General features: G+C 39.2%; 1 protein-coding gene across 7 annotated transcripts in view; it reads right to left on the bottom strand.

Moving 5' to 3' along the window:
* MAPK8 (mitogen-activated protein kinase 8) overlaps positions 1-26,853 on the bottom strand; it is a 135,698-nt gene that overhangs the window by 21,985 nt on the left and 86,860 nt on the right. For 4 of the 7 annotated variants that reach the window (XM_064662827.1, XM_064662822.1, XM_064662828.1 and 1 more), the window contains exon 1: positions 21,198-21,288. The exons of 1 other annotated variant lie outside the window; for it this stretch is intronic. The gene's annotated coding sequence lies outside the window, so the exon portion shown is untranslated. 2 more of the 7 variants (XM_064662823.1, XM_064662824.1) reach the window with 2 other exon arrangements.

The raw sequence follows: 26,853 nt of genomic DNA, 5'->3' as shown, positions 1-26,853 counted from the left end.
TGTTGCATGAGTCCATAAATAAAAGAGTGACATATCATGAACAAGTCCTCCAGATATTACAATCATCAAAATACTCTTGGTCACAACTACCAGGAATACCTGCCACTGATGTGGAAACACATACAGTCAGTCCAGGTCAGAGAAGGAAAACTGGCTCGTCAGAGATCTCACATACGACCTCCTATGAATAAAAGTAATGACCACAGAAAGAGAGAACAAGAGCAAGAGAAAAGGATGTACATTTCACCAAAGTCCCCTCATATTAAAAAGAGGTAGGCTTACTGGAGGGACCCAAAAAGCCTAATTTCTGAGCAATACGTGACACCATCCCCAGCTCTTTCTTCCCTATACCTTTTATCACTAGAGCTTTGGATTCTGCCACTTTCTCAACACTCTGTTCATAGATGTATTTGCACACAGTTTTGGAATAAAAATACCCAACGGACATATAATGACAAAAAACCCCACCCTGAATTAGGAAAAAGAAAATTTATTGCGGATGGCATTAAATCACCCAAACAAATTTTTGAAAATCAGAAAACAAAGAATGAAGACAATAATTCATGTAATTTTACATTTGTTCATCATCAGCTGAGGAAAAAAAACCAAAACAGGATCTTGAGTTTATCCACTAAAAATGTATTAAGATCTAGTGACGCTGAACAATGTAGGATTAGTTGGAACAGCTCAGTAAACAGAGGTCTGCTGTTTGGTATCAGCATCAAGACAATGAAAGTTTCATACTTCACTTTGGATAATTCCTCTCAGACAAACACAGGAAGGACTGTTCCTTTCCCTCCAAGGTTTCCAGATGAATGTTGACACCATTCTATTTAAAGGTCAATATTTTGAATAGCCAAAGCCAAATGTTCAACTGAATTTTCTTTCAATTTGGTAAACTTCATATGATCAAAGAGTGAAACAAAGCAAGTGTAGTTTAAGAAAAGGATCTTGAGAGACAGTATTCTCTTAGAAAACAATTTCTTTATATTAACAGCTTTTACCTACATCCCCAGACACAGTATTGTAACCAAGAAAATTTTATTGCCTTAAAGTTTTGTCAGCTACTACACATGCAAAACTGTAAAACGTGCTTGCCAATATGGACTGAGAAACTTGCATTTACTAACTATTTTATAATTCATAATAGTATTTCGCTACACAGCAGCATATAAAAGAAATCCTTGTTTATTTTTACCACAGTAAAAAATTTCTGTGTAATCTTTCAGTAATAAAGCTTTAACTCCATTATGAATATATAAGCTTGGCAGTCACCTAGGTACTGCCTATAACCAATTCGTCTCTCTGCTGCAAAGATATATGAAAAAAAAAAGCTTAAATTAAGTCTAAGCTTCATAATTGAAAGGCCCACACTCTGGACTATTACAGTAGCTATGGTGATAGTAAAAAAAAAAAATTAAGCTTGTTAGAAGATTTGGTATCTAAGTTACATCTTTCACTTTAGTCAGGCTTCTTAGAACTTCAAATCAAAAAAACAAACAAAAACCAAACGTAACCTCAATTAGTAAAGAACAAAGAAATAAAATGGAAAAAACATAACATACTACAAAAGCACTATCAGATTATGGTTTAAAAGGCTTTCCCTGATACTGGATTCTTTAAAATGTTGTTAAAAAACACGCCATACGTTGCACCTGAATACTGAAGACCCTACAGTGCACTGTATCTTTCTACTGCCAGTTGAAAAACTCTGGATTTTAGTTGCTGATGTATCTATTAAACTCTATACAAAATAAATTACTAGAAAGTTTCAGAGTGCTTCCCCCTTTACTCACAAAACCTGTTGAGTAACTCTTCCTTATATGTTCCTAAAATTGCTGTGAGTATTCTGTAAGAGACCTGATCTACCTGGACCCTTCCTCAGACACTCGACTCCCCCTCACCACTATGACCCATCACTACCCTCACAAGACTGTGAGGATTTAAGGTTTCTCAGACTTCTATTTGGCAATATTTCAAAGTTCTAGAAAATGAGTAAAGAGTAAGACCAGGGAGATGACTTTTGCAGTGCAAAGACTGTTTTTGCAGGAAACATTTAGATGAGGAAGCAAGCAAAAACAAATAGCCCTTCTATTACATACAGCAAAACCAAACAATTTCTGCACTGTTTCAGGGAAGGGACTGCTCTCTCTCAAAAAAAAAAAAGTGTTCAAAGAACTCCTGAGAAACTTCAAGTCAGGGTATAATGCACCAGTAAAAACAATCAAGACACAGCAGGAAAACAAATACTTGATAAAACTGAAAAGTTTTTGTAGTTCAATATACATTTGTGTGCAGCAATTCTGGAGCACCACTCCAAGTCTGAAAACTTTTCAGCAAGTTAAATATATGCTAAAGCATGTGCAACCAGAATCACAGTAATTGGTTCCTTCCCCATTATCCATGAAGTTTGTTCCTATAAGCTTCACATGAGATTAAAAAGTAGGCTTGTAACAATGGCTAAAGCAGAGAAAGAATTCAAAGCACCCCAGACCAATAGTTTGGATAGAAAAATGGTATCAGTCAAACCACAGTCACAAGAGAATAGTAAATAAATGAGGAAGGAGAGGTATCACAAAGTGAGGAAGAAGGAGTATCTCCACTTGCATCTAAATTATCATTCCTTTTTCTGCAGCCCCACGTGCTGTTCATCAAAAATTATCAGTCTATACTGTGATAGCAGGAGGTACAGTCTCTCTCTTCATTTTAAATGCATGCTCTCCTGCCATAAAACGGACTTAACTCAGCTTCAGAAGAAATGGAGTACGTTCCCAGAAAAGCCATTTCTTGCACATGTTCTGTGGGGAGCCATTGTGGGATGTAAATAAGCCACTTGGACATAACACACTCAGATCAGTACAAAGAGAGGTCTTAAAAAATATGTACACATGTCCCTTGCCTCCAACCCTCTGGTATTCCACCTGGCCATTACAGCTTCCTCAGACTGACAGCCCTGACACACATCACCTCTGCGCCCCTCACCTCAATGTCTCATAACTTCCACACAGTTTTGTTCATCAACCATGAGAGTGTAAGTCTCTCATTTTATAACCAAGTGTACTTCCACTCAGTGCTTTGCTCCCACTCAGCTCAGAACCCCTTGTGCTCCCTGTATCTTCATCTCACATGAAAGCATCCTCAGAAATGCCTGGTATTGCCAGTTCTGTAAACACAGCTCAGAGAAAAAAGCCAAAGACTTAATTTTTTCCTAGCTATTAATTTAGTGATGACTAGTCTTATGAAGACTAGCTTCAAAGATCCACAACACCAAAAAATCTTAGTCTTTAAATATTAAAGCAAGTCTAAATTCAGAAATTGTCAGACTTTTAAGATTCTTAAATGATGTATACCTTCAATGTCTTTCATTAAAACATGATTAAGCTATATCAGATAAAGTCATCTGCCTGAAATCTGACATTTTGTTCCATTTTCTAGCAATTTTGCAGAAGCACATATGGAAAGAGAGGCAGGATGCAGACTCTAGATTTCTATTATTAATGAGGAAACTAATAATACATTTTTCCCATTAACTGTCAACTTGCTGGAATGCTGTCAACTGTCAGCAGGGGAATAATCCCACAGAAAACTTCAATTTCCTCTCACACATCAACCATTGTTCCTTTCCTTGAAAATACTGTGTCTAAGCAAATTTCAGTACATGGCAACCTTCTACTGGCAGCCCACAATTAGTCAAAATAAGGGTATTTCAAAATTGAACCCTAAGATAGCACTCTGTGTTTGGCATATTAATTTACCAATTCTTCAGACTGCCGTAAGTACTATTTACCCAAGGAAGCACAACAAAAATGCAGGAATTGAAAGTAACACTATATCCATACCCTAGGAGATCTGCAAGGCTGTGCATAAGTTTTATTCTAAATTCACTAACAGCAACTAGAATTCAATAGTACTGCAGGAGACTTCAGAGGGTCAACAATTTCCACTCATCACTTCTCTACAGCCTGATACAGTTGTAGAAGGATAAACATGGACACATTGAACATGTAGCTCCATGAAAATGCAAGTAGCACAGACCTATGAAAGTATCATGGCTAACCTTGAGAAGCATGGACATTCATAAAAAAATGTTTCATTGACACCTCTTCCTCCTCCAAAAGTGAATAATGCTACCAATGAAGATTGACCAAAATTCTTCATCCAGCTTTAAAATAAGCATATTTAAAACAATAAAGAAACCATGTATAGCAAAAACCAAAAATGCAAACATCTCACACATACCTCAGCATGTCTCAACAAGACTGTTCTACATAAACTTGCTGACTTCAAGATATCTGGAAGATAACATAATGCTGTATTTCAAGACTAAATTTTGCCTCTAATACAGAAAGCATTCCATGTATTAATCAAGATATGAGACAATGTATGGACACTATACATTAAAATGACTTTCCAGTACAGCTTCAATACACTGGAGAAACAGATGGTTTGGGGACAGAAAGGTGGGGTGGGAAACAGAGGAGCTAATTCTTTGCACACACAGTTTTCAGTTTAAAAGCCCTACTTCAAGTGCATTAAAAACCTTAGAAATGGCCAAACTTTAAATAAAAAAAACCAAAACTCACAATGCAAAATTATATAAACAATAGGAATATATTTAGTAAACTTGTCTTTGCAGAGTGTATAAATTGATTTCTTTAGAAGGCAGAGAGAGATGGCTTGCTGCTCATTCCAGACCCTGCTTTATTTAATGCTTTTTACACCTACAACACCACCGGTCAATGCTCAAAAGGGGCCCTCGCAGTAACAGAGCTTCAACTCTGACTAGCACACTGCAAGGTGTCTGTGAGCTTAACATGTTTGAACCAGAGCTGGCACCAGTGTGGCTCAGTTGAGGTTTACTCTGTGCAGAGCTCGTGGTACAGGCAGTTATCACACCAGTCCCCACTGTGTATTTATGGCTGGATTTGAGCAATCTAACGTTTAGCATTTAAAATCAATCCAGGCTCATCCAGGATGTTTAGCTGAAACAGCAGGCAACTAAAAAACTTGCTCAGCTCATGAGCCCAAAGTGTTAGGCACCTGAGTTAACCACAGAAAGTTTATGTATCCACAATTAGAATTTAATTGGAAAACCATGTGCTTTCCACTAGACATATGAGTATTTACCTTCTGCGCAGCACAATCAAATGCTACTGTTTTGGTTATCACACCTGCTAGCCTTCACATCAATGAGATACCAAGACTATGCTTTTTAAATCAGACATCACTTTAAAAACCACACACAATTATGTACAAGGTTACTTTGCTTATGCAGTGATCTGAATGCATGCATTCCAGGCACACAGAGGAACAGAAATGAAACATGTTTTGTGAAAGAAAGGATATCTCAGTTTAAATAAGAGCAGAAAATACCTTACAACCTCTTCTGCGCTTTCCCCTCACTAGAGACAGTAACAATGAACAGGAAAGCTTCAAAGGTTGCATTAAAAACTGACATAAAGGACACATTTGAGAGATGTCTCTTCTGTTCAGACAAAGAAATGGAACCCAAGAGATAATTTTCCACTAGGGACATGGAAATAGAATTGGCCCAAATACTGACAAAGGGTGGAGAAACATTGGCTCTGTACAGCTAAGTCTCTAAGACTGCCCTTAATTGCTGGTTTATACCTTCACTGGACAACATGATATGAAAATCCAGGATTCAATCTATGCTATAGTGTATAACACCTTATTCTAAATATCCTTTTATCTAAGAAATTATTCATATTCAGGTTATTCCTACTGCAGTGAAGAGGTATAGCAGAAAAGGTATTTTCATACCCCAGTACCTTGAAATGCAACAGAATATAAGAAACGAGAAAAACCACAGGCAGGAACAACCAGCATTAACTACAAGTTTTGCACGAAATCAGACTTGGTTTTCATGTTTACAGTTTCTAGAACAATGCTTTCCTAAGAGCAAGCATAAGTGGGCTTAGTCTTGGAAGAAACTTAGGATGCTACGCCAGTAAACAGTCTTTGGGGCAAAAGACATATCTCAGGTACAACACAAACACCACCTAAGACAGCAATCTATCTACACATGCTGAAGACTGTGGCCTCCTGGGCGAAACTGTTCTACAGTGAAAGGATATGATTAGAGTAGCTGCTTAGAAGTAGGGCTGACAAAAGATGAAGACCATAACAGTTAAAGAGACATAGAAATGGAAAAAAAAAAAGTTTTAAAATAAAACAGTTGCATATATTAACACATTAATTAGCAATATAATCAAGATAGTATAATGACATAACTCCATATCAACGATGATTCAATAACACCATTCAGAAGGCATCTAACACTATGAAAATGAATATACTGCAGGAATGTATGGCTGACCTAGTAAAAGCCAACAGTACTTCAAGTACACGCTAGATTGCTACTGAATGCAAAACAAATGCACAGTGTTTATAAAGCTCTTGCATTAATGAATTTTATTTAATTTCTTTGTGAAAATACAGTTCACACATAGCTGATTTGTATGCATCATGTGTTCGTGAATGCTTGTCTAATTTTCAGCTGTCATGTTTAAAGGCTTCTGGACATCTGCTAAATGGATAGTGCAAATACAGCCTAGTTGTCAGATACACAATAAAAAAAATGCTTCAAAGGCTCAAATTTAGGAAACAATTCTGTTTCTTAAAGGTAACTCTGTAACTCTTTCAGTTATTCACAAAAGTAACCACACTTTTAATAACATTTTCTTTTTCCATGCTGCCCTTGAAACTGAATGTTGTATTTTGCAATACTTCCAGCTCTACTAAATACTAATGCAGATAAGGAATTTGGAAAAAGGAGTTAACATCAGCTGACTGAAAACTGCAGCAAGATATTACTAAACCATTACAAATGCCAAAGATGTCTGAAAAACCTAAAGCTTATTCTAAAATGAGATATTCTCACTGTTGACTATAGGATTTGCATGGCTTTCAAATTATACTTTCACAGATCAGATGGTTTTAAGCCAAACAACTTCCACACAATTGCCTGAACTACTACTAATGCTGACGCATTTAATGAGGCCTCTGGCTGATGTGTAAAGGACACTGGAAGTGCCTTGCATCTCATCTAATGTATGCCTGCATTATAGGAGTTCTCTGTCTGGCTCACACCACTCACGGGAGGAGTGGTATAGCAAAAATTCCAAGTCTACAGCTTGATCCCAGAAGCTATTTTCCATTTGCAGCTATTAAACAAAACACAAATGTACTGGGGTGATTCTTACATAGCTCAGGTCTGAAGTGCAGTGCAGGTACACTTCTTAAAATAACAGTACATTTTAAGACAGCTTTTGCCCACCAAAAAGTCAAACTTCACTAGTTACAGATTCGGTAAAGCAAAGGTGGATACCAGATCTCAGAGTTCATCCAGAAAAGAAGTACTGAGGCAGGGGAAACCTGCATAAATGCAACAAGGGCACATTTAGATTTCTATGTTATGACTTGCCTACTACTTTCAAGGTCAAACAGAAAAGGGTAAGTCACTTCAGTTTGCTTGAAGACAAGAGATTTAAGACCCATTTTTTTTTTTTTTAAACTTTAGGACTGTTACATTTTCTTTTTTAGTAATCGTTTTTATATGGAATATTTAAAGCAATTACTGATTTCCTAGAGTCTGTTGAATATTTAACAATAAACAGATGGCTTTCTCCACTAAAGATAATTTCAGAAAAGATCACAGGTTTGCTATAGAAAAATAAATTTGGCTTTAAAACAAAAAACTTTTGAGTACACAATAGCAAATGAAGCTCAAGAAAATGTAATATGGGCTGTTTGAATCAAGTAATTACTTCACTGGTTCAAAAAACATCACTGCCAGATTGATAAACCTCTTGGAAAGCCTTATAGCTCTCTCTGTTTAACTAACTCTGTTCTCAGTACAGTTTACAGGAAACAACTACATAGAGTCCTAAATTAATAAACAATGAACAAAATCCATTAATACTAATGCAACCTTTACCATGATTTAGTGTTGCAGTTTACAGGTTCATATAGTGACTCTAACCACATGCTTTGGTTGGATCATATGAATTTTTCCAGTCGTTGAGGAGCCTACTAAGAAGGGGAGGACATACAGGGAAATAAACCATCTTCTTCTCCACTCCAGTGGTCTTTTCTTGACCAGTTACTCACCTTATTACAGTTTCCATAAAAGATAACCTATTTGAATGCAACTGCAATAACCTGAACTGAATTGTGCATTCCAAAAATCACCTGGAGCCCCATCAGTAACAAGGAGGTGCCTACCACTTAAACAGCACAAGTTCACACAGGAGCACTGGCACTTCATATTGAATTCCAATTCAAGCCTGCTCAGCGATGCCTCTGCCATCTATGGAATAAAGTCGCAAAATTAAGATGAACATAAGCTTTACCATTAAATACAAAACAATCCCTGTATAGGATGGTTGGGATCACAGGAGACTTTAAAGAAAGCAGGAAGCACGTTCTCCCTTTGACAAGGAAGATCAGCAAGTTACATTGCTTGGAAAAGAGTATTTACATAAAAATGGTTTTGTAAGCTACTTGTAAAATATCCAAAAGTTGGCATCTTGTTCTAAGTTCTTAACCTGGCAAATAAAAAGTCTATACTTCTTTCTTCATCAGTTATCAGTAAAAGTTCCTTCAGAAAAACCTAAAATTCTGCTAAATTCAAGACTTCATGTTGCCCACAAAAGAGTATTTCAACGACCCATCAGCATTTCTTGAAAGCAGCACTCACAAAACAAGTCTGATAATCTGATTTTAATCTTTACAAGCGATGTCCTTCCCCAAATACCAGCTCTGTTTGGAACAGACAAGTAATCCTATTACCTTACATAGAGTGAGCTTTCTTGCAACCATCATCTCTAGATATAAGTATATAAGAAGGATAAAGTGCCCTCAAGAGTCATAAGGTACCTATGAGTTTTTACCTACATTACAGTGACTGAAGAGATTTTCCAGATCCTGAATCAAAGCAGAAATAAATAATTAAAATTTACAAAGGATAACATGAAGACAAAAAGAACAACAAAGCAGAGCCTGAATCAGTGGAGGAAGATTTGGACGGGTTTTTTTACTCCATGTGTGAACGGAGAGTGAGAATGATGCAGGAAACCAGAATCCAAGTGCACTGAGGATGAATTAATGCTCAAGAGAGACACCAAATGCTAGTCAGCTTCTCAAAAATTCTTCAACAGACATCCAGGCTCAGCCCTCTATTTTTTCCTCTTGCCAAACTGGGTGAACTTTTACCTTTAATACTATTATAGTAGAATTTGATGGGCAGGAAAGGAGAAAACTTCTTCATAGAAAAACAACCAGCAACTTTTTTTTTTTAAATTACATTTAGCAAGCTTCCTGCATTTTAAATCTTTCTCAGCCTAATATTTACTGTGTAAACTGGAATGGAAGGGGGCAGAATGCATCCATGAAATTTCACACCTACTGAAAGCCAACTTCCAGCTTAGAGACAGACTAGAAGTCATTAAAAGAAAAAAAAAGTATATAAAAACATAAATAAGGATAGCAGGTGCACGTTTCATTTTTCATCCTAATTAAACTGACCTGCTCCTTCTTCCAGTTACTTCAGTCAGTGACTGACCCCCATCCCGGGGCCGTGACAGCAGCTGCAGCTCCTGGGCAGAGCGCAGGTAAACAGCCTGATCTACAAGCACCGCTGGCACTGGGAGCTTCCTTGTTTGCTTTGAAGGGAGGGATGGAGACGAGAATTATTACTGGCAACCAAGCAAGGATCTCCCCCGGGAAGAGCAACATACTTATTTCCCAAGCAGAGCTTTCAGTAGCAGCTGCTGGTGAATGCAGCCCCTTGAGTTTTCCCTTTACATATTGTTCCTCATTCTCTCTTGAAGAAAGCAATTTCACCAAGGCTGAGGGCAGACACGTTCTGTGGTGTCACTGTAGCTAGGACACCCTAGGGATTATATTTGCAGGGTGAGTCACACAGGCAAGAACTTGAAGCTGGCATGTTCTCTAGCACTGCTCCTGTCAGACTTACCTGATCAATACCAGAGCATCTCAGCCACTAAGCAGTGGAAACCTCATGCCAAATGGTTTCAAAAGTCACAATAAAAGGTTAATAACAAAACCAGGAATGAGCTCAAACAGCTCATTTTCAACATTATATTTTATGTACCAGTGCTGAAATTCCCTGCATCAAATTATGTTCAAATACAAGGAAGGCTGAAACACCAATCAGTCACAGGTTGCAGTCACCAGTGCCAAAATGCTAACAGCAGAACCTGAAACTGGGGAAAACTGAAGTTTTTGTATTGGGCAACCAGAACTTGAGCTTTTCTGCTTCCATGTCTCAGGGAACTTCAAACCATCCCATATAATGTCAGAAGTAACGAATGATTCAGAGGTTGTTTAACAGTAAGGAAAGGCCTATGACTGGAAGCAATAAAATTAAGACTGTAACTAGCAGAATACTGATACTGACATTTGTCTATAAACAGGTAGTGTAAGATCACATGCAAACACAAAAAACGTTGTTAAACACTGCTCCAACCAAACCATTTCCTAGCACTGCTGGGTCAGCTGGCATGGACAGAACCACCAACAGAACCACCAACACTCCAAAAGCAATTTCACACACTGCTCCCCAAGGAGTTCAGGCAGAGAGTCAACACGTCCACTTTACATGCCATTTCCCTCAAAAGCTCAAAGCCTGAATTTATGCAAACCAAGTACCAAATACCAGTATTCTCTAGTCCTGACTTCCAAACTGGGGTCAGCAGCGTCAACTTCAAATGCTGAACCCACAATCACAACTTCTGAGTATCCTCTATATAAAAATCAGTATTAAACTGCTACCCACATTTCTAAAGAGAATTCTCATACCGTGAAACATCTCTTGCAAAACATCCAAAATAAGACAATCAATATAATTTCTGGTACTACTAAAACGGTTGGGTTTTTTAATATCAAAATCAATTCAGCTGAGAACTGAATTTTTTAGTCAGATAAACACACCAGACACCTTGCACAAGCAGGAAAACGAAGAACAAAGTAATAGATGCACTCACAGTAAATTACCCACAACTGACATAAGTTTTGCAGTGATTTTCTTTTCAAAACAGACATTCTTCTGCTTTTTATCAATAAAGCTCTTATTGAGAGGATTACACTTAATCCACCTTCCTCCTCTTACACCTCAGTTTCTCTAAATGTTAAAGCATTGCCACATAACGCCATTAGACTATAAGTTACAGCCCTCCACTACAAAAAGTACTACAAAAATGCATACAGTAGTCATGAATGAAGATTTAAGGTGTTGTTTGTTAATGGCACAACAAAAGAGATCACCCTAAAGCATGGGAAAAAAGCAAATAAGACAGCAGCACATGCAACTTCCCAGCATTTCTCACAGTCAGGTCAGCTCCCCCACACAGCTGCTCTGGAATACCAGTGCACCCTCTCTGGAAAATCTCACCTGTGGCCAATAGCACTTTGTTAAATTATGTATCCTACCAAGTTATAGATCACTTCTGAATTAGTTTATTACAGTGACACTCTGCTGCTATATGGTATTCTGTACTACATGATTTCCAGGGGTCTTTATTTTGTGATAAGGGTACATATGACACAAAGACTAACACAGGAGGCTGCACAATGAAACGATGCACTTTTAACAGAATACACTGCTGAGTTTCTCTATTCTTAAATACTCTTTTTTTTATTAAGTGATTAGACATCACCAGAGATCCTTTTAGGTAAGTATCTTCCTTCCCCTTTAAAACAGGTTTTTGATTCACATGCAAGGAGGATGTAAAGGAGGCAGATAGCCTGCAGCATGCACTAGGAAACAGCTTGTAAACTGGCATTTCTAACGATGAAGATTCCCACTCTACCTTTCCTCTCAAATTCTTTTACGGATTCCTGAAGTGTGACTTTAATTAATCATAAAGATATTTAATAGGTAGCATTTTTCTAGAACAAGCATTATCAGAATGAGTAGTGCTATACCTACCAAAAAAAAAAAAAAGTCACTATGCAAACACACTGCTGTGCTGCATTTCATAGGAAGGTACCTCTACAGCTTCTTCAGTGTAATGTCACTCGAAGCTCCACTACAGATGGTTCCATGATAAATCCTATTATCACAATATATGAAGTAACACTTTGTGTCTTGCAGGTCAGTTTTGCATTAGAAATCATAAACCAGAATGGCTCCATGAAAAGAAAACTTATATAATTCTACAGTTTGGTAAAGAAGCTGTTGTGACAGCAGATTAAAAGACTATTCTTAGCAAAACTCTCCTTTTCAGAAATAATAGGGTAAGACAAGGATCTTCCAATTCCTTAATCCTTTTTCTAACAAAAGATTATACAAAAGGATGGTAGATGGAGAGAAAATCAAGATAAAAGGCTTAAAATATTCAGGTTTATCTCAGGGCACTATTTGTCAGTTGAATTTGTATTTTTTTTTTTAACAATTCTCTTAAAATCTGAAATCAGAGAATATTCAGTAAAGCAACAGTTCAACAAGCTCTTCTATTTTAAGCACACAACTTAATTGTCAAAAGTGCAATCTGAATGCACGCTGCCGGACCCAGAAAACAAGTCAGATCATAATCCTGCCTAGATTATGACTGAGGCCACTGCATTCAAGGCAATGCCATTCCATGTTGCTGTAGATATCCTCCTTTTGCCAGAAGCACGTCATGGCCCATTCAACTTATTCAGATACTTGAAAAAGCTTAACCATAAGCTAACTTGAAATTCATGAGAAAAGAATAAATTACTAATCTTGGCACAACACTGTTTCAGCTGACTATCTCAGGGAGTGCTAATTCTAACCATTCCACAAAAGTGTGTCTGCATATGTCAGCTCTCTGCCCATCCAATGAAAACTGGAGAAGCAACAATATAGAACAAACAGGCAAACTATCAGCAAAGTAAACCATTAAATATGACTCAGAGTGCTTCAATGAGATCTGCAAAGTTTAGAAGCAAAATCCCATTTCAGGATTACTCTGGAGGTAGAAGGAAATGCTTGTTCTTTAACCTCTTGCAGGGGAAAATGAAAATTAAATGTTTAAGCAAAAGAAACAGATCAAACAGTTCTCTAATTCTTTTAAAGGACAACAGCAAACAAAAGATACTAAGTGACCTAAAATAGTAATTAAATATCAGTGATCAAGAGGACAACAGCTACAGCGCATTAGAGGAAGCAAGGATTTGCATAACAGCTGGGGAAAAAAGTTTACAGAATATTTAAAACTACATTAATTTTAACTTTAAATCCCAGCTACAAAAACTTAGAATCCAATTATGAATGTGCTACTTTCGCTAATTCATGCATTTATCTGTGAAGTACAAGTAGATTAATGTGCTATGAAATCCTGCCTAAAGTATTTGGCATAAAATACCTCTGTAATAAGAGCTTTAGAATGGAACAAAAAATCTCCAAAACATATGACAACTTGAGCACTAACAATTCCTTCAGAGATACATTACTTTGCACAATAATTTCCTGGGAGTGGGCTGGGAAGGAAGGCAGTACATTTCAAAATAAAGACTTTGCAGGTAGTTTGTAGGAAACTCCACCAATCATTACTAATGGCAATACAGTCTGTTCTGTTGTCCCATTTCTCTTAGACCTCAGCAGCGTCTGATGCTCTGACTTAGCAAAAAAAAGACAGAAGTTTCCAAAATAGAAAGAGTTTGAGAATTCCCATACTTTACACAAGAAGAAAACCACCCTTCAGAAGCACTGCTGTGCACCGTACACTAGTGCTGCTGGCCATGCACAGTTGTGAGGAGAAATTTTCTGAAGAGAACTAAGAAAGAATTTCAAACAAACTAAAATAGGGGGAGAATAAAGTAGTTCTAGTCACATCAAGCTTTTATGATTTCCCCACAATGCCATGCTAATATTAACCCTTTTTATAATAAAGGTTATAAAGCTTGTTACAATATAAGCTTATCACAAACTGCACTGTCTTCCGCCTTCCCTCATCTTGACATATAAGTGGCATAAGAACCTTGTAATGCTTTTCTAAAAAGCAGCAAAAGAAACCCAGTCTATTGTTCAACAAGGATGAGTTTTGCATTGCAGCAACTGTGCGAATGGAAGTCACCTGCTGCTGGAAGGTTTCACTGCTCTTTAGATGAGCCACTGCCACACAAAAGAACCTTGCTATTACTGTGTGTCTCTTATGTATTCACTTTATGGCATTAAGTGAAACAAGTGAACATAGCTCACAGCCTTCTAATAAAACTTTTTAGCACCACTCTTCCTGCTCTGAAGGCGATCAGGATGTTTGTCACCATGCCAATCACAATGAACAATCAAGAATTAATCAAGATTTATGCTGGCTGGCATGTCAACCATGGCATTCCCTTTTACTGTTTTCATAGTAAAACTTAAAATTGGGATTACATGCTCAAAACTATGTACTTTTACACCCAAGATACTGCAAGTAAGCATCATGACTTGTACTTACTCCAACATCATCTTAGCATTAAAGCTACTAAAGAACACATCTAGGGTTTTCAAGGATGTGCCATCCCCAATACTGGATTTCCCACACAATTCTCTCTTAGAGTCACACATAAGCACCTGCATTCACATATTTAAATACCAACAAGTTCACACCAGGACAGCTGCTTTGTTAAGATACAAAAAACTCACTCTGGGTTATAACTTTCTGTTCTGCTCACCTCCCTTTCTCTAAGATTTCTTGTTGACTTTGCTAAATAGACAAATACATAAGAACTCACAGAAACAAATGAGGTGCAGGACAAGGTCTTCTCAAGGCAGTACAAGCATTTAAGACAACAGCACAGAGAGATTTATGATTCTGACATGGCCCCTTTTTTTCTTTCTCCCAGCAGCAATTAGTCCTGCCACCTCTCTGCAGTCATGAACTGCTATTGTGATCCACTGGAGCTCAGAGCTGGTTTACTCCATGAAGTCCCTTGCCGGGGTAACCACGCTCCAGCTGAGAGTAAGGAACCATCACCCACCCAGCAGATCAAAGCCTTGGAGCAGCAGCTGCCAACATGCTCCTCTGCTACGGAAAGTGAGACATGGACTAACTTCAGCTGGCTATGGGCTGCTGCTCACTGCCAGCTGTTTCTTTGCAGATGGGTTTTTGTGTTCACTAGAGTGATCACAGGCATAATAGGCACCATAACCATTTTTTTTTGTCCTTTATGCTAAGCCTGCAAGCAATTCTGGCCTAGTCAGCTGGAAAGTTCAATGCAGGGCAGAAAAATCAGTATTGCCACCAGCAGACTTGAACTAAGATGCTTATCACATCTCATTACTTTTCCCTTCACAACTTCTAACACAATTCTGGGCAGCCTTGTTTATCTACATCACCCTGCCTTTGTTTTGCCAACTTCCTCAAGCTACTTGGAAAATAAAGTTTTAAAATCTCTAACAGTAGAATCATAATATGGCTTGAAAGCAACCTCTGGAGATCATCTATCTGTCCAAAACAAGCAGAACTTCAAATCTGTATTTCTCTCAGGCTGCTCCAAACCTTGCCCCATCTAAAGTCTCCCTGGAGGAAGACTCCGTGGCCTCTTTGGGCTCTTGATCCATGAGAGGGGGTGACTGCTGCACCAAGACATTTATTTCCTTCCTGTCCTTCTGAAAGTTCCATTTGCAACCTTGGCTCATCTTTTCACTGTACACTTTAGAGGTGAAAGTGGCTCCATCACCTCTCGTAATTTGTTAAATACAGCAATTGCATTCTCCCTGAGCCTGCTCTTCCTCAGGTTACAAACCCAGTCCCTTCTGTACCCTCAGGTGCTCTAGACCCCACTCAGTGCTGGACTCCCTCATTTGTCTCTCTCACACAGTGCAGGGGTGTGTGATCTACTGAGCAGATCTTCAGTGGGGCTTCACAGTGGCTCCACAGATGGGAAAAGCTCCTCCCCAGCACCCACTGGTCAGGCCCTTTCTAGTGTAGCTCAGAGTAATTGGCCTCAAGGGCTACAGAAGCACGTGCTGACTCCTGGTCAGCTTCTCATCCAGCAGGACCCCCGCTCCTCTTCTGCCAGCAACCAACAGCTGAATAATCATTTTCATTTTATAAACTTGGGAATTTCCCTGACTTTGAGATCCCGGTGAGAAACACAATACCTACTGTTCATCCTGATTTCACAACCAGCAAAGGACCAGACTGGAGACATTTCAACTTTTGCTCAGCAGACTAAGGGACAAGATAAATGTTTGAATGGTCATAGACTACAATAATGGGAACACACTTTTTAACCATAGTTTGTAGTTAAAAGAATAAATATTGAGTAAAGACATTTTTCTGCACGCTTGTAAGATGTATTGTATCAAAAAATGTAGGTATAACGTCAATAAAATTAAGTAATTGAAGGTTGTTAGAGTTGTGTTTGTCTTTCTTAAAAAAAAACTCAAAATCAATAATCACAGTAAACAGGCTGTCCAGTAGCACTGTAAAATTAATGTTTGCCCTTTCTGTTTATTTTAAGTGTACACACATAAGAACACATACACAGTATTTGCTTTGTTTGCAACACAGATTACCATTAACGTGAAGTATATTTTCTGCCAGTCACCATTTTAGCATTAGTCTATAATATTCAGCTAAGAAAAATTAATAAGCATCCCGTCTGTTCACATAACAAGCAGCATTTATCCAACAATAAAAATTACAATATGGGCAACAGTGGGGTTTATTTTAGTATCAAGCTTACAGGCAATCAATTTGGACAGAAAAAGAATCAAGAATTAGTTTTTAATCACATAGAAGGAAAAAAGTATTTAAAGGTAAGATGAAATGTGTGGTTATTAATTACATGCTTGGTACACAAAGATCATTATCTCTTCACACATAAGTCAAAGAAAACCTTACAAAAATATTTTACAAAATAAATAACAGTCAACTTAACAGAACTATATGAACAGCTAGTTGGGAAGTTACCCACGTTGATCTGATTCAACATCAGTAATGAATCTCTTTCTCACAGTTTGATGCAGTCAGCTCCAGTCTGTTGGAGGAGTTCTCACTCAAAGGCTTTGTAGAACCTACAGCAAGCAAGCTGCTATTCCCTGCTACACCTATAGCTATTTCCTTCTCATACATTTCAAGTCAATGTATTGGCAATGTATTCTACCCATCACCAAGTCATCATGTATTTCCCAGCATCATGTTCAAATTCTTTTAAGACAGCACATTTCTCAAAAATATCACCATTCACTAAGAAGGCTACAGTTCTGCCACAGGACAAGCTTATACAGATGTCTAGTACTAATAAAATTCCGCTAAGTATTTGGTAAATCCAAGCAACTTCAGAAACTACTTAGTGACCTACATCTGCAGTCTCATATTTTGAATAAGACTTGGGACAGAAAAAGAGTAGATTATTTTCAGCTTTTTCCTGAAGACTTCATGTATTACTGTGATATAATAAGCTGTGAAAAGCTATTAGAAGGAAAGCTTTGAACATTGAATTAAAAGCTGCCCCTACCAAGCAAAAAACCCTAAAAGATAAATGCTACATATTTTTGAAGTGCCACAAAAGATAACTGAGCACTCGCATTCCTTCACATAAAATAGTCCTAAAATAGTTAATATTTTTTTCTTCACACAGTATTTAAAGTAGAAAGCACAGTTTTCAGCACTGGGAAGATGCATCTTCTGCCCCATTGCCCTGCCTCAGTCCAAAAATTTCCAGATTACTTTATTTAAGGGCCCCTATTGATAATACATGTTTTCTGAAATGATTAATACAGCTAGGTGTGGAAGAGGATTCCATCCACATCAAGTTACTGGTACATAACTTGTAGATCAACATTCATTACCAAATGGATACTCATCCCCAATAATTTTGGGCTTTACAGCGCATTTAAAAAAATCAAAATAAACATCTTGTTCAGAATGCTTTTCAGTAACAGCAGCAGAAGTCTGCAAACAGGTCTTTAAACTAGCACTTCTCAACACAAGAGGTTTGCCCCCTCCCACCACTTCAGTCTTCCAGCAATCACCACTTGATCTGTGAATACCTTTGTGCATATCCCTGACTGACAGCAATCCTCCCCCCGCCCAAGCAACCTCCTGGTCTTCCAACCTTGCAACGGCACAGCCGTTTGGTTCAGACACATAAGGGAATTAATCAGGCTGAAAAATAGTCCAAGAGGAAGATTTGTTTCAGCTGGATCAGTTAGCTCCTTGATCTATTTTGCCACGCAGCAGCTGGCAAGGAGGAACAGCAGGTAAGAGAAACTGCTTAAGCAAGGCAGCCACTGAACACAAAACTGTGGTGTGGTGTCATAGAAATACATACACTGAGTTCTGACTTTTCAGAGCAATTATATCAACCAAGTATCTTTCACTGCCACTACAGTCTTTGTTAAAAAGAACATACACAAATAAAAAGAGACTATGACTGTACTTTCATACAAATACACCTTGTAATAGAGCACTGAATGCTTCTTTGAATGCAGCTCATCTTTTCATGAGAACAGCCAGAAAGGACCTTTATCAAATTGAAAGGCGAATTTCCAACTCCATATAAACAAGGGGATTCTTGAAAGATTTGAAAACTATATGTTTAGATTCTTAAATCATAGTAAAAACTGTTTTCAGAATTCATGGCAAAACTGTGGTGAATTTCACAGCAGGCAAGCAACATAAGTAGTCTCAACTGGATTTTTAAAGAGCTTTCAAAAGATCTTTCCATAACATAAATAGAAGCCTGTTTCTGCAGGTTTTGAATTAAGGACTAAGGTGTTTTTTTTTTAAAGGGAACATTTACAGCAATACAATACATTTAGCCTTTATTAAAAAAACCAGGAGCAAAACAACATTTGTCTAACTTCCAAAATCATACATTACATATATTAAATATAACATACAGTAAAACTATATACACAGAGCCCTTTTCTTCCCCCAAGGGGGGGGGGGGTGGGGTGGTAAATTAAATTTAAGAAATAGAACACCATACTTATCAGCAAATTATTAGGAAGGTCATTTGTATTTGTTCAGAGTACTGGATCAATCTTCAGAAATGAGGAGGTGCATGCATCTTTCGAAGAATAAGCATCCGAACAATTTAGGCAGTTGAGGAAGGATAAAAAAGAAACCAAAACACATATACAGTAAATAAATAGCCAGGTAGGATTATGATCTCAAATCATAAGCTCATTGTTTAAGAAAATAAACAAACAGCACATGAAATAAACACACCAATTTATTTCAGGTAAGTAGTGGGCAGAAAATAAATACAGCTGTTACCATCTCCAAACATTTATTCCCTAATTTTGCATAACAATTCACTAATGTAACAATTTTACCTAAAGCACTTGCAAAGGAGCTTATACCTGCACACATATAAAGCCAGCAAAAGCCTTGGTCCCTAAAGAGCAGGGTTAAACTTAAAACACAAAAACCACACACAAAAGGCAACTCTACTTCTGCCTAGAACAAGCAGAACTATAGGACTTGGAACCCTATCAGATCCCCTCACTAATATTGCTGACCTAGAAGTCTCCATGAAGTATATGGCAGCCCTCAAGATTACTTTGAATCCTTATACAAGCCAATGGTCCAAAAGCCTTGAGAACTTTTGCAGGGGAAAATATTATTAAAATTCCTTGTTTTATAGTACGATTTCGTACACCCTCTGCCACTCTGAATTATTCTCGGTTCAGCAGATGCTTCTCTCTTCTCCTATTATACTTTTGCCCAGCTGGCCTTCCTGGAAACTATCAAGACCTGGCAGGCAGCCTGCAACGTGTCTGGTCCCTGCCCTGGCATCACATGTCCTGCAGAACTCCAGAACAGCATCCTACTGTCAAACTAGCCTGTGTTACACACCTTCAAATCAAACAGGGCAAAAAGGCAAGATGGCTGCTCCCACAGACTGAGATCAAAGCAAGGGACTATCTGAAATTCAACATTTTTATTAACTACTGTTAGAAGAATAAAGAGTTTCCTTCGTTATATACAAGGAATGCTCAAATAAGTCAGTAAACTCACTTCGACAGTATTCTTAAAAAGGTTTGGCCCAGCTTCATTTCATGTTACAGTTTAAACCATTTCCAAGTTATCTAATACACTGATATACCTGCAGGCACATGTAGACACACATCATGTACTATTCGGGCCTAGAACTGCATTTGCTGGCACCTCTAGAACTGAGACCAAGCCCCCTGTGACCTGCCAGACCATCACTGGTTAAGTCTCCACACCTGTAAGTAAAACCCAGCTGCAGTGAGCAAGCTTGCTCAATTCCACATGCATATGCCCTAGGGCAAGTAATACTTTCCATCCCCAAACAAGCATAACACCCTTTGTGTTTATATTATCAGATAGGCCAAAGCGTGTAGAATTTTTCAATTGCTTGAAAGCCGTCAGCAAGCCTGTTCTGTACAACGCTGAGATTTAAAAAGACACAATACGTCCAAAACCATTACTGTAGCTGGGGGTGGAATAAATAATCAAGTGGCATTTGTTTTTGTAGATTAGAGGAGCTCAGGTCAAACTTCACTGATAGAACTACTCCAAGCAGAAAGGCATAAAGAAACACGCTTTGGGAGGAAAATTGGAGGTAACAACACAGAGAAACCAAAGGGCAAAAGAAATTCTGCAATGAGACAGTGGCTCCTTTTGCAAGAAATGTAAGAATTCAAAGGCAAATGAATCAAAGACGCCGCCGGTCACCCCCCAGCCCCCGGATCTGGAGCAGTTACATTATCCCAGAGGAATATTTTTACGCTTTAAGAGGCATTTTTAGGAGCAAGGTCATGGCAGTTGACCACGGAAGGTTGCATTTTCGCCGCCTCTCCCGCAGAACCTTCCTTCCTCGCAGAGGAGAGGCCATCTCGGCCTGCCCGGGTGCCCCCGCTCCCAGGAGGAGGAGGAGGAGCCCCGCGCCGAGCCTCCTGCCCCTCCTGCCACACCAACAAAGAGCCCCCCGCCATTACCCACCCGCACATCCCCAGACTCCCCAGCCCCGAGCACACAGGGGAGGTCACCGGGCCAGAGAGCCGCGTACCGCCGCCCGCCCCCCGGGCAAGGGCACGGGCCGTCCCCGGCTCCTTCCCGCCCGCTGCCCGTCGGAACGTAAACAAAACGCCCGGGCCGGGGCCGGCCCCGGCCGCCACCACCGCCGCCCTCCCTCCCGCCCGCCCGGCTCCCGCACCGCGCCGCCCCCGCTCCGTGTCCCCACCGCCGCTCCCGCGGGGCCGCGGCTCCGCTCACCGCCCGCCGCCTCCGGCCTCGGCCGCTGAGTAATGAGCCGGGGCCGGGCCGCGCTCACGCACCGCGCTCCGCCCGCCGCGGCTGCGGCTGCACCGCCCCCTGCGCCCGCCCCGCCCGGCGCTGCCCCGCGCCCGGCCCGGCCCCCGAGCCCGGCCCCGCCCGGGCCCTGCCGAGGCTTTGCGGTGCTCCTGCTGCCCCGGGCGGGGGTGTGATGTTGCCCTTTTCTCGGAGCAGTCTTTTTCCCGAATGACGCCCGGTGGCCGGGCCTCTCTTCCTGCTGGGGCTTTCGTAAAATGTTTGCATGTTTCCAGGCCTTGCCCTCGCGCTCTCCGCCAGGGCGCTGGCACCCAGCCCTCATACTCTGGCATCGGGGCTGCTGCTGTTCCAAGACGTCCTTCACGGCCCTGGCAGCTCCAGGCTTCCCGCGGCAGGCCTGGCATGGCAGCGCTTTATCTCATTATTGGGTGTCTGGAGCGGTGTAACGTTTTATTGTTCTGTGTCTGCGCTGGTAGTGTTTTTCCTCTAAATCTTAAGTACCTCTTTGTGGGATTTTGAGTTTTTCATTACCATTGCCTTTGGCTCCTGGCACCTGACATGAGTACTCTCTCCTTGGATTTTCAGTATTTTCCTTGGCATATAATTGGTTTTGGTGTTTTGGGTTGGTTGTTGGGTTTTTTTTGTTTGGTTGGTTTGGTTTTTTGGTTATTGTTTTTTGTTTTGGTTTTGGTTTTGGTTTTTTGTTTGGTTTTTTTGTTTGGTTTTTTGGTTGGTTGGTTGGTTCTTTTGTTGGTTTTTTTTTTGTTGTTTTTTTTTTTCTCCCCAGGAATGTCCCTGCTTAGACACAAAAGGGGGCCACTCAGCACCCTGAAGCAAGCCTTTGTGTATTTTTACTACATAGTACAGAAAAAGGCCTTATGAGCAGTATTTTAAAAATATATAAAATCTGCCAGTTAGGCAGAGAGTACTGTGAAAATGGACATTTCAGATTTACTTCATTGTCAAACGTGTCCTGTGTCACATTTTTGAAGATGCCAGAGATTCTACCAAGATTGTTGTTGATAACAGCTTTTATCCCTCTTTAATAGGCATAGACTTTTACAAAGGAAAGGTAGTGCTTCAGAATATTCCAGTTTTGTCTACTATCTTGGTGTTAAAAGCTCCACCTCCATAAACTGTCCATGTACATACTCATATGCCTATTTTAGTGAGATCTCTGCACACTGCCCTTAAAATTGTCACTTAATTTAAGCAAGCCCACTTTCATGCCATATGTTAGAGTGGTTTTTTTACAGATCCCAAGGACATATATATAACACCTCCTTTATATCTATAAAAAAAAAAAAACCAAAAACCAACCACTATCGTTCAGACTCCACCACCAGTCCCCTTTAGATGCCTCTGGGCTTTTAAGACACATTTCCCACATCACCTCTGATCATTTCCGTGGGACAGACCCCAAACAGAATTAGCCAGTTTTTAGCTTCAAGGCTTTTTCTTGTTGCAGCATGTTAGATCAGACCCAGACATTGTGCTCCCTTCCATGTTGACATGTGCTATAAGCAAAGCTCAGCTGGCAGAAGGGGCAATATGAATCCCCAAAATACGCTGCAGGCAAAATTTAATTTGGATAGGTCACATTCATCTTGGCCAGCAGATTAAACCAGCCTGCTGGTTTTGGCTGATGCAGGTCATGGCACCTTCAGATGTTTATTTCCATTGGCAAACAGACCTCCGGTGTTAATCTCTGGTCTTCTCTGCACAGCAAGAAGCGGGCAGAGTGACATGTTTGGCCAGTTCAGTTATTTGCAGCAAGTCCCATGGCCTTGCAGGACTGATGGTATTCCTGGTGTTCTTGAGAGTCATTGTTCCTGATCGTTCCATCTGAAGTTAGACTGCATTGAGATTTGCAAGTGAAAAAGGACAACAGTTCCTTTAAAGTATAAAATAGTTCTTGCTTTGGATCCAGATTTGTTGCATTTCTTTTTTTTAGGACATAATAAAATTTTCATTGGATCTTATAGTTGACAAAGTTGATGCCTTTAGACAGAGATATATTTCTGTGTGACTTTTTAAAAATATGTAAAGATTTTACGAAGGAAAAATGTGAAAGGAAATATTTCATATTGTAAATTTGTCTCTTACCAGTATAATGGTTTTAAAAATAAAGATAATATAATAGACTGGCTGTAAACTTCCTGAAAATTATGCAAAATTTACAAGACATTGAAATAATACCTCTTTGAGTAAAGACAAAGGTTTCTTTGATTGGGTGTATAATCAATTTTTCAAAAACAAGTCCCTGTATAAGAAAGGGGAACCTTGAGAATGTCATTGAGCATCACTATAGTATTATGGATGAAAACTCTTTTCTGGACTGTCCTGAATGATATTCAAGAAAATACAACGCTAAATTCCTGATATCTATGAAAGGAAACAAGTATTTTACAACAGGCTTCAACAGAGCCAGCATTTTGCTCTGGACCTCTCAACAGGTTAGAAGGATATGGGTAGGGAGCAGGAATATGGATCCATTATGACAGAACATACAGGCAACCAGACAGAAGATTCATATTTGTTCATAGAGGATCAGTAGCAGAAGGGGAAAAAACGTTTTGCAGAACAATATAGAGAAGACTATAGAAGGAAGTTTGGCTACCTGCAGGGGCAAAGGTCTTTGCAAGAAGGACTCTCAGATGTGGCCCTGCTGAGACCAAAGAATGACATAAACTTGACAGAATTTTGGGTGATAGGTTTAACAATAAAGGTGCATATTCTCACAGTGGCCAGTGAGAAAATCTGAAAACTGATAAGTGTCTTCTTTGCAAAATAATGGGAATCACCAACCTCAGAACTTGAATCTTTTTTCCAAAATAAACATGACATTTTATATATGAGAAGAATGTGATGAGCAGGTTTATTTAGTAATAGAAACTCCAAAATTAAGTTAATGAACAATTTGGAGCATGAAAATCCTCCTCTGCCTACACATAATTTTTAATCTCCTCAGTTTCAGTGTTCATGTAGCAGTAGTCTTGCATTTGGACTGCTGCTTTAAAATAAGCAGTTGTTGAGTGTTTAATAAATGTTTGGATTTTAAAAGTGCCAGTAAAATCTGAATTATGTCAAAATACTGCAAGCTTTTTCAGTCCCATGCTCTGATATACAAGTATGTTTATGAAATCATATTAAAATGTTTGGATTCAGCAGTCATGACATTACATTAAAATGTAGTTTTGTAATTTTTTAATATTTTCATTAAGTTCTTATCAATTACCACACTCTTGGCAGTGAACAAAGTTTAAGTATATTGATGTTTATAAACTGCAAAGCAAACAATTCAGGCCGAAATCTTTGGAGTCAAGGCAATGGATCTGAATGTCTGACCCAAATTTTGATGTATGAAAATCAAAATGTCAAAAATTAGATTCTATAGCATAAAACAACAGGCCAAAAGATAGAAGGAGCAGTCATTTTTGTCCACAAAACAGCCATAGTAAGGAATACTGATTTATTTTTGCACCAAAATGGATTAGCATAATACAAATAATAAGTCAGCGAAGTGGGACTGAAGTGAACAGACACAAGGTGGTAACTGCTTAAACCACAATAGTTGTTTTTCAAGTAAATATCTGATTATGCCTACAGTCATTTTTAGACAAACTAAAAATAGAGTCAAGATATTCTAGGCATGTGCCCTTGCAGACCTGCTTCACTGCTCTGCAGACTGAAGAGAAAAGACCTGTCACATCAGAAGAGATGCTGGAGCTGAGTAAGGCAGCCCCATCTGCTCCCTGAATAACAACCTGTGCTCCAGTGACACCCTTGGTGAGCAGCTCACCTCTCTACAGAGCACGTCAAACGAGGAGTACCAAGAACTATCACAGAGCCCTGAGATTGGCATTAAGTGATTCCGGAGCACAAGCAGTTTTTTCATCAGTCCTCCTGGTCAAAGGGGAGGTGTTTGAAAGGGCCAGTTGAATCTGGCAAATTGTATGGTTACAGAACAGGTGCCACAGTCAGAGGTTCTGCTTCTTTGACCATGGCACTCACTTTGAGAAACCTGGTCTGCTGGGGGCTGGTGGGAGTCATCTATCACAGAAAGGGAAGAGCAACTTCAGTCATGGGCTTAACAAGGGGTTGAAGAGGGCCGTAAACTAAAGTTGCTGGAGAGTGGAACCTCAATCCATCCCTCTCCTACCAGTTTGATGCCAGTGCCTCAAGAGGGATCACAGGTCAGCCAGAGAGCATCTGAAGAGCAGCACAAAGGAATTCCATCCCACCAAATCTCTATGATGCCAAGAGGATCACAGCCCTGTAGGCATGTGCGTGTTTCTAACTCCTCTTGTTTATTCCCCATGTAAAGGCATTTTTTTGGGTCCCCAATGAAACTGACTTTCATTCTAACATCGGATTTTCATGTTACTTCTCAGGCTGAGCCACCTCTGCATATATGCAGCCACTGTAATTCTATCATTATTTATTTTAGTCATTTATACATATTATCATTATATAGCCATCGGAGTGCCTTGCAGCACTGAAAACCACCTTCTGGAAATTAAGCCAATTAATCAGCTCTCTCACCTCACTAATTACTTCATTAAGAAGACATCAATAGGAGTTGTGGGTACTCGGGGGCCAGTTTTTCCAAGCTGAGGCTTGAAATGTCACAGCCAGGATCAACATTCATGAATGTTTTCACCTTATGAAAACAGGTGAAAACAAGATATTGTTTGTTAAGGGAGATAGATATACATGGAAAGAAAATCCAGACTGTGAAACGTTTTACAAAATTACAGAAGTAATGCAAATGTTTATGTGAAAGAAGTTTGGTAATAATATCTTTTCTGAAACATTTTCGTTTATCATTGGTTGTGGCAAAGAAGCTGCATTTCACATAAGAAAGTGAAATGGAAATTTGCTAGAAAATAATTACAACCAAACCCCAAACTAATATACATATTACAGCCTAAAAAGATGTACAAAGAAAAATCACACATACTAATTCTTGATAAATAAAGCTGATGTAAAAATGTTTCATTTTAATAATGAAAAAATTAAAAATAATCTAATAAAAGAAACATTGTAACAATTATATTTTTTTATTTAATTATGTCTTGAAAAACAGTATGAAATCAACTCCAAGTAACCAGCTAGAGGAACCTGTATTCCCTCTTCGAATGGAACTAGAAACAGTCAGTAGTTGCAAAATGTTGTTACACCCTTGAATTCTGATTATTAGCAAATAATGATGAACTGGGATAAATTTATTTTTTTTTTTTAGCAGTAACCAAAATGAATGGAGCACGTCCTGGCTTGAGCACATGTTACAGAAGGCAAGCAGCCACCGTGGGGCACCACGCGACAGGTTATAGATGTGAAGGTGAGAGTGGGGCCGTGTTCCTGGCTAAGGGATACTGAAGCTCAGACATGGCTGAATATCTAGTCAAGAAACTGTGTTCTCTCAAATATCATTAATACTATTAACCTCTTCTTTGCTGTCCCTGACAAGCTCTTTCTGAGGTGCCACAATTCGATGTGCAGCCAATTTATATTAATTGGTACGCTGATTAACTAGGAAGCCAAGTCTACAATCATTAGACATACTCAGCCAGCTGGAAATGGTTTGTGGAGGGAAGTGTAGTTTAACTATTTAGAA

Source organism: Pseudopipra pipra, chromosome 8, assembly GCF_036250125.1.
Source record: "Pseudopipra pipra isolate bDixPip1 chromosome 8, bDixPip1.hap1, whole genome shotgun sequence".
Lineage (NCBI taxonomy): Eukaryota > Metazoa > Chordata > Aves > Passeriformes > Pipridae > Pseudopipra > Pseudopipra pipra.
This window is presented reverse-complemented; position numbering and strand designations above follow the sequence as displayed.